Here is a 9,862-nt window from a genome sequence, read left to right as displayed (position 1 = left end):
ATTATTTTGATTGTTCTGTTTGTGTACACTTTTGAGTAATTAGTTGCCGAAATGTTATAACAAATTAAAAATAGATCAAGTAGGTGAATGGCTTAGCAATTCAAAAGCAATTGCTACATCAGCCTAACAATCTGAATGCCATCCTTGGAAACCACAGTGAACGGATTTAACCTGCCCTCTGACTACTACACTTGCACAATGGCGTGGGTATGCCTGTACTCATGCATATACATCAAACACACACACACACACACACACACACACACACACACACACACACACACTCTGAGTAAACAAAGAATAAGCTCACAAAATATCTACACATATGCATGTTTCTTATTAAAAATATTAAATAATCTGTTCCACACTCCCATTGGTTTTTATAACATTAAATTTTATCATACGTGTACAAATACACATGACACAGCATGGCAAATTTACAAATAAATATATTTAGAAATTCATGAATATATTTATAAATGAATAGTAGGCAGCTTATAAATTAAATAGATAACTAACACTAAAAATCTTTGAAATGCTTCCCCAAAACTTATAACTATAAAAACTTTCTAATATTTATACATATACCTATATAAAAACATTTAAATATAGTTTACCTATGACAGTAGAGCAGTGCTTCTCTCAGACACCATGGGATGCCTAATATAAAGCCCAATGCTAGGTATTGATTAACTATTCTTGAATCATTGGTCAATGGTGTCTCATAGACACCTTCCTCCCAAAAACAGTAGAGTCTATTGCCACTACTGTTTGTTGCAGTCTTAGTTACTTTTTAAATGCTACAATAAAGCACAATGACCAAGGCAATTTATAAAAGAAAGCATTTACTTGTCCTACAGTTTCTGAGGGACAGAGTCCATGAAGGTTGAAACAAAGGGATGATGGCAGGTACAGCTGAGAGGTCACATATTGATCAACTGACTGGAAGGATGGATGAAGAGGGGAGAGAAGGAGGGAATGGTAGAATCGTTTGAAATCCTGCCACTCCTGGCGATACACCTCCTTCAACGAGGCCACACCTCTCAATCTTTCCCAAACAATTCCATCAACTGGTGACTAAGTTTTAATTATATGAGTTTAATGGTTTCATTCTCATTCAAACCACCAGTTAGGACTTGGTGATGAGACCTTACCGTACTAGAATTTTCTAGCTATTATCACTATACTATTGAGGTGTGAGTTCATATTGAGAAGAATTAAGAGATCATCAAGCATGAAGTGTGGCCCTATAGTCCCTGGACTTTCAAAGAAACATATTGGATTTTTCACAGTGCAGCTATTGCTCATATATATGTATGTCTCCTCCCACTCCCATGCAGCCTTGCAACACAAGTTCGTTGCTATTGTATTTTGTAGGCAGTTTTCATTTCATTTTAATATGAGGCCCATGAAGCAGTATTTCTGCATCTGTCCATTTGGAAGACCTTCATTAACAGATTCCATCCCACCAAGCTGGCAAGAAGAGGCTTTCCAAGTTGTATGTGTTGATAGTTGGCTGTGGGATCCAAGTTTGAAAAGGCTCCCCTCTCTTTGTGCTGTGTCATTCTGTAAATGGCTCAAAGTGAAGCAGAAAAGAGAAATAGTAGGTTCTGTTTTCTTTCCTCTCTCCTGCTCTTCAAGCAAAATATAGGGAAAACTCACTTTCCGGAATGCTCATTTCTGGATTGTGTAGTGCTACATAAATGGCTTGTGTGAGTACTGTTCCTTTGTTATTCTCCAGGTCACATCTCTTTAGTGGCCTCCCCCTCATATTTCTATCTTGGAGAATATCTTGGAGGTATCTTGGAGAATAACATGAGCCCCTACAGCATAGCAATATTCGAACGACAGAGGAGCAGGCAGGTGAAGCTTAGTATATAAGGTAGAAGGAAGAGCAGAGGCTCTTTGAAGTGAAGAATGCATGTTTCTCCCTAAGGTATGACAATGCTTTGTAGTTTTAGAGGACAATTCCTATGCTTTGCCCAATGTTTGGCTATGAATCTCTGCATCTGTTTGAATCTGCTGCTGGGTGTAGCCTCTCAGAGGACAGCTATGCTAGGCGACCCTCTGTAAGCATGGCAGAGCAATATTAATAGTGTTGGCGGTGGTTCTCTCGCATGGGGTGGGTCTCAGGTTGGGCCAGGCATTGGTTGGACTTTCCCTCAATCTCTGCTCTATCTTTATCTCTGCATATCTTGTAGGCAAGGCATATTTTTGAGTCAAAGTTCTTGTAGGTGAGTTGGTGTTTCCCTTCCTCCACTAGGAGTCCTGTCTAGTTATAGCGTGGCCTCTTTAGTCTCCATGATCCCTCTTCTACTAGGAGTCTCAGCTGGAATCACTCCCATATCCTCCCAGGAGCCTAATCTGCCCTAGGTCTCCACTGTGTGACAGACATGCCTCCACCATGCCTTCTCTTCTCTCTGCAGACCCTCTGTCCCCCCACCCCTACTCTCCCCAGGTCTGATCTGCACAATCATTGATCTCTATGTTCTTTCTCCTACCTTGTTCCTTCTCTTCAACCACTTCCTCTGTCTGGTCTACTTCCTCTTCAGCGTTCGATTTAATCATTCTCTCTTGTATCCTCCTTGTTACTTATCTTCTTTGGGTCTGTGAATTTTAGTATGTTTATCCTGTACTATATGGATAAAACATGCTTATAAGTGAGTATATAACCTGTGTGTCTTTCTGGATCTGAGTTAGCTTGCTCAGAATGATCTTGTCTAGGGGATGGATAGAAGGACCTGGAGATCACAGGAGCTCCACAAGAAGAGCTACAGAGCCAAGCTTGTGGAGACTGAAGCACCAACCAAGGACCATGCATAGACTGGACCTGGGCCCCCTACACAGGTGTAGCGGATGGGTAGATCAGGCTTCTTGTAGGTCCTAGTGTGGGGAACAGGGGCTGTCTCTGACATCGACTCCATTGCTTGCTTTTGGGCCACTTCCCTCTTAGCAAGCCTGCCTTGCCTGGCCACAGAGGAAGAGGATATGCTCAGTCCTGATGTGACTTGATGAGGAGTGGGAGGGTAGGGGGAATCCATTTTTCTGAGGAATAGGACTTTTAATTTAAAATTAGAGAACACATTAATAAAGTATGACGAACATTAATAATCAATTTTTGTTTTTCCTAAGAATATGTTCAGGTTAAGTGATATTAAAATGCAATATTACATTTTTTCACAGCTAGTACTTTATTACGATAACAGTCTCATTACACATAGTCCAAGAACACTCAAATAACAACTCAAGATCAGATGTTTAAAATGCCACATTTGTCTATGATCTCTCTGATATAAAACCACATCCACACCTCAGTGGCCCCTAAACCCTTCAGCACACCTTCCTTAACTGTAAACTGTTTGAAGCTACCAGTTTTAGCACTTTGAAATTTTTTTCACACTCTAAATAGCTATAGGGATTTCAGCAGGGGTTGGGGGAACCAGCTCAATTTTGGCATACTGCCAAAATGTGGCCAATTGAGGTTTCGAGTAAGTCACGCAGTCGTCACCAGTGCCAAAGCCTTCTCTATGAAGTTGTAGAAGAACTTGGCCATGGTCTAAGGTGGAAGGTCCATCTCCCCAAATCACCAGCTCGTAATATTATATTTTATCACAATGTATGATCCCCACACAATTAATAGGTTACTATGTACTTAATTTAGGATCAATATATCAAACTCTTATGATAGGAACTGAGACCTCATTTTTCATTTACTACCAGTTATCAATAAAGATGATTAAAGCAGCAATATCAGAATTACAAAGTCATCCTGTGCCATACAAGTTCATGGCTTCATTGTCTGAGCAGATCAATCACCAATGCAACTGCCTCTCAATTCCTGAAATAAGACTTTTCACTTTCCGGCTAACTATCCAGCAAATCGTTTGACTAGTGTTCTTTTATTTAGCAAGTGTATGCTTTAAGCTATTGAAGATGTTCTTTCATTCTTTGGTACTTCCGTGCTCATAATAATAAAACACAAAGAAAATATAGTTGTCTAAAATTCTTATATTGGTTATTCTTAAATAGTTCAACTCCTGTCCTAGCATCTTTCCATAACAGGCTCTATCTACTTGTTTATGGACAGATGGTGTGGTGTATCTTCCAATTTGTCTATTTTGTTCCTTACCCAAGTTGCCCCTCTATTTTCATAAGCAAAAATCTTAGTGATGAGATCGACATTGAAGTTGCTATGTTGGCAGCATTGGAAGGAAGGGCATCATGAAGCTGTGAACTTAATTGGTGCTGCCAGCTAATCAGAAAAAGTGCACTGATGAGTTTACAAAGCCAATTAAAATAAGGCAGAGGAAGCCTGAATAATCACAAGAAAGCAGATCATATTTACAAGGAGTTACTACCTGTTTTTCTTGCTTCTTTCAGCAGTAGCTTCCTGGAAGCAGTGCTTCCTACTATCCTAGGAGATAGGTACAATCATCATCTGTATTCTACTAAAAGAAAACTTAGGCTCTTGGGGACAAAACCTCAGCACCCAGCTTTTCAAACAAAATTTGAATGTCTCAACATTTAGAAACTGGACCACAAATGCAATCCCTGTCTTGCTTAGCCATTTCCCCCATTTTTGGGGCCCCTTCTAAGGTATTATTTGCCCCAATTCAGCCTGAAGAAACCTCAAGAGAACGATGTCCCATTCCCTCTAAGGTGGGTTGGGTAGGTGTCTGTTTGCTCTCTGGGTCTACAAATGCTTATTTTCATCAGGAGGTAATTATAAGTTATTATTGGTCTTATACAGCAAAAAACAAACAAACAAACAAAAAACACTAAAAACAAACAAAAAAAACTAGGCGGAATTCAGGGACATGTCCCTTTCCCTTTATTTTTCATCCATAGGTAAGGAGATAGGAGCTAAAAGGAAAGAAAGGGGGATATAGAAATATAGAGGAAGGATAGAACAAAAGGTATATGATTGAACCTACTCGTTAACTCAAGGCCTTAATTGTTACTCATAATGAAGGTTATGTCTAAGTCACTGTTATAGAATTTAGTATATTGATACAAAACGTAAGCATGTCCAATACTTGTTAGATTGTAGCACAAGAATATATGTCCTAAGTCTAACAGATAGATATGACTCTATAGATATATGAGGTAAAAGAGTTAAATAAGGTCTTCAAAAGCCTCAGAGACCCACAGAATATAACTGCTGACAACACCCAGCCGACCTCAAAGAAGATGATGAACATCAAAGAACCTCTTTATGAAGATGGCTTCAAATGTTGCAAACAAGCCACTGGGCAAAATGTCCTCATTCCTGCCACAAAAAGAATTCTGGCTAAAAATGGGCAGCTTAGATGCAGGCAGAGTCAACAGCCAAACCCTGCCAAGACAGGGTAAGCAAGTCCTCAGTAGTTCCTGCCTCATAAATATGTCTGGCAGAGATATTGGGCCAGAAGGCTGAAGATGAGGCTCCAATGTTACAGAGAGTGTTGGGTGGCTGATCAGACAGTGAACTGTCACAGTCCTTTTGTTAATTTTGGAAGCTGCAAACCTGCACTGCTGATTCACTCAGGAATTTAAGTCTTATTTCTTCTCAAGTCTCTGAGGGGTATTGAAGACCAGATAGTTTAGTTTTACAACCAAGTTTAGTTGGTTAGGGGACAAGATCTTTTTAGATCAAGATGAAGGAGTTAAGTTAATAGAGATGAGATAAGATAGATACTGAATTTCATTCAGAAATTTAGACCCAACAAGACAGGAAGGATGTTTACTTCAAGTTTGATAAATACAAATAGCCATATCACTATGAATGTAACATTTATAGAACTCATAATTGTCACATGGTTCTCCCAGATGTATGTAATTTGTTTTATGTGTGTGTAATAAAATAAATTTTAAAAATTGAATGAAGTTTCATTTTATTATACTTCATGATGTTTGGTTGTTATCTCTTAGAAGCCTGTCATTTTCTAATGAGAGATGGAAAGGGAGTGGGTAGAAGGGGTGGAAGCAATTTGGAGGAGTAAAGAAAAGGGAAACTATAATAAGGACATATTGGATGAGCAAAGAATCTATTTTCAATAAAGAAAAATATGAAAAGAAAAAAATAAAAAATTGAATGAAAGCTATAAATAATGTCTGGTTCCCAAATATCTCCATTTAGCGGCTATGTTTAAAGGTGGATCATATGCTCAGCTTTCTTGATGACAGAGGAGGCATATTCTTGATTATAGATTCCTAAAGATTTCTTTATTTTCACATTGCATATAGCTCTGAGAGGCAATATGCCATGTAGGTCTCTGATAAAAAGAAAATAAATATTGCCAAGTACTTGAGAAAGCCCAGAGATAGATAGTTGAACAATGAATCAATTGTACTTGGTGTGAACTGCATGTTTGTGATCCTGATACCATTGTTTAAAACATGTAACCCACAATAATATGCTATTATGAGACAAGACCTTTTCAGGAATTAAATGAGAATAGAGCTCTCATATTGGTATAAATGGCTTTATGAGTGGGACTTCACTGAGCCTTCCTCTCCTCATTCTACCATATAATACAAAGCCAGGAGAGATTGGCCTGAAAGCCAAGAATGGGCCTTGTGAGGATGGGTGTTAATTGTTCACTTGGCAGGATCCACAGTCACCTGGGAGAGGCTCTGACATCATGTGGGAATTATCTTGATGGCATTAATTAAGGGTCCACCTACTGTTGGGTGGCACCACTCCCCAGGTAGGATCCTGTACTTTAAAGATGAGTTGAGAGGAAGTATGCACTTGTTGTTTTTTGTTTCTTATTGTGCATGAGATGAGAATAGTTGCTTCAGCCCTGCCACATCTGATTTTCTCAGAATAATGGGCGATACTCTTGAGCTGTGAGCCAAAGCAAGCTCTTTCTCCAGTTGGTTGCTTTTGTTAGGGAATTCTAACACAGCAACAGGAAAAGAAACAGAACATCTCTTGACAGTATCTGGTCATATGGATACTATGGTTTCAGACTTCTTGTCTCTGGAGCTGTGAGAAATATATTTCTGCTGTTAATAAGCTATTCATTCTATTGTATTTTATTAAGCCATCTCAACCTAAGGTGGGTTATAGGCATTACAAAATGTAGTACCACTCTTAAACAATCAAGTTAGAATACCTGAGTTGGATGAGATTCTACCGCTGATATTATTAAGAAGAAGCAGATGGAGTATAGTGTTTTAAATGTACATTGATATGGATAATAAAAATAATCATACAGGAAGTTCTCTGCACAATAGATCACTTTTTTTTTTTTTTTTTTTTTTTTAATGAGAGACAGTGAGATATTTTATCAAGCTTTGTAGAACAGTGGCCAAACTAAACATATGTTGATTGTATCTGGGGATTTTCATTCACCAGTTTCAGAACTGGTTGACCATGGGGACCTCAATTTTGGAAATGCAACTTTAGGACAGCAGAGACTTATTAAATATGCACATTTCTATGTTTATAGAAAAAATAGAGCATGATCTGACCTGTGCTACCTTACAGTCTAATGGCCATAATGGAGAAGATATTTAGAGGATTGCTTTAAACAGGAAACAAAACAAACAAACAAACAAAACAACCCTACATCAAATAAAAATGGATATTAGAAAGCATGAAAACACACTACCGTGTTTTCACCATGTTGCTTTTAGGAAAACTTAGGAAGCATTTGGAACTTTGGCTGGGAAACCTAAGACTTTAGAGAGAGGCCTTAGAGACCAAGGAGACTTGCAGAGAGAAATGCAGATTGTTGAGGTAAAATCCTAGGAAGGGTTTCTTCAGGACAAACACACAGAAGCAATGGTCTAGAGCATGTTAAAGCTGCATCTCACACAGCCAGGACCTGTTACTGTATCTCAGGGTCACAGTGTCCCTGAAAAGAGGTCGTTGTTGCAGCTTCATATGCAGTTGCTATAAAGACCCCAGTATATTGTAGATGCCAGGACAATGGACGGCCAGCAAGGACATGTGGTTTGGGGCCAGCCTGAGCCTATGAAACAAGTTCTGTGTGCTGTGGGTGGCAGAGCTGGGAGCCTGGGGCTTCCTAAGCCCTTTGTAGCCTAGAAACTCATGAGTGAGTCACAGATATCAGACGTTGAGTGGCTTACATGGTTAGATGCTGGTTTTATTTTGATTTGGATGTAACTGTACCATGTAAGAAAAAAGTGTGTGACTTACTTTGGATTTGACAGAATCCCACAGTAAAGAGACTTTGGACTTTCAAAGAGGCATATAGAACTTTTGAAATGCTACTGTGTTTTAAAAAAAGATTCTAGAACTTTTAGAGTTATAATGTTTTTGAAACATAAAATTAACATGCGCCTTTAAAGATAAACAAGAAAGGAAGGTTAAGGTTTAATAGTGATATATCTTTGGATCTTGTTGACACAGGATTAATTGTCCTGGTTAGTTTTTGCCGCTTGGCACAATATAGAGTAATCCTGTGTTGGAAGTTTGTACTGAAAACTTCCTCTTATTGTCATGATTGATGTGGAAGGTCCCACCCGCTGTAGGAAGTGACAACACTGAGTCAGTAGTCCTGAGTTTTATAAGAAAACAAGCTGAGCAAGATGTGGAGAGTGAGCCAGTAACCAGCATTCTTCCATTGTTTCTACCTTATTTCCTGATTTTGGGTTCCTGCCTTGACCCCTACCCTGGCTTTGCTAAATGATAAAGTGTGGCCTGTAAGTAATTTCAGTCCTCTCCTAAGTTGTTTTCAGTCAAGGTTTTATCACAAGAACAGAAAAATGAACTAGGGAAACTCTTTTTATAAGAAGCATATATGCCTTACTTAGGGCTGAAGTATGTCTTTGAAAACTGGAAGGTTGAATTTTTGCCACTCATCACCATAGAATGCTGGATTTTTAAAAAATTGTTAAAATCAGATAATGATGTTGGGTCCTAATCTAATGTGAACACATGGCAAGGATAGTCACCTACAGTGTTTGCAGGGGTTGAGGGCACCAAGCTGATAGACTTGGAGGAGTCATTGTCCTCACTAGCTCCGAGGTAGAAAGGACATTCACACCCTGTAGGTTTACACTCCCAGATCTGTGACACTGAAATTCTGTCACTCAAGTCTCTCATTTGAACCAGTTAGAGACAGATTTTTATAGCAGCTTTAGCAAGTGAATGCATGGGTGTGACACACTGATAGAAAAAAAAAAAAAGAGATAAAGTTTACTTAGTTGCCTTCATTTGTGGAAGTGCCAAGTTAAAACACAAACACTCTAAGGATCAGGTGTAGAATATACATTTAGTAATATAGAGAGCGTGAGAGATCTAGTTCTGTAAGTACATATGAGGTGAAATTCCAACTTGATTACTTACTGTAGGTGAACTTAGGCAAGCTGCCTGTTTTCTTATTTGCTTAATGGCCAAACCATGCCCATATCTTAAGGTTCTTTGGATAATGAAAGTTAACTAAAACATGGAGAAATCTGAAGTATTCCTTCCTCCTCAAAGATTTTCTATTTGTTCTCTTCTATCTCTGGAAGACAATGACAGGTCATCATGGACTCTGTTGGTCTTTCTGTGGAACTCCTGTCTTCATCAGGTCTTTCTATCCCCCTATTCTTCCATAGGATTCCCTGTGTTCTGCCCTAAGTTTGGCTGTGAGACTCAGCATCTGTTTTGATCCTCTGCTGAGTGGAGCCTTTCAGAGGACATCTATTGTAGGCACTGATCCAGCACAGGAGACAGTTTCCTAAACAGAACACCATTGAGTCAGGCTATAAGATAAATGGGACCTCATGAAACTGAAAAGCTTCTGTAAGGAAAGGACAATGTTAATAAAATAGAATGACAGCCTGCAGACTGGGAAAAGATCTTCACCAACCCCACAACTGACAGAGGGCTAATATGCAATATATATAAACAACTCAAGAAATA

The 9,862-nt window shown here is 38.9% G+C and overlaps 1 pseudogene; it reads right to left on the bottom strand.

Moving 5' to 3' along the window:
• Positions 1-3,250: 3,250 nt before the first annotated feature.
• LOC127205740 (ATP synthase subunit g, mitochondrial-like) lies at positions 3,251-3,553 on the bottom strand (annotated as a pseudogene).
• Positions 3,554-9,862: the final 6,309 nt, after the last annotated feature.

Source organism: Acomys russatus, chromosome 22 (assembly GCF_903995435.1).
Source record: "Acomys russatus chromosome 22, mAcoRus1.1, whole genome shotgun sequence".
In the NCBI taxonomy this organism is placed as follows: domain Eukaryota; kingdom Metazoa; phylum Chordata; class Mammalia; order Rodentia; family Muridae; genus Acomys; species Acomys russatus.
Note: the sequence above shows the minus strand (reverse complement) of the source record. Positions and strands in the feature narration are given on the sequence as shown.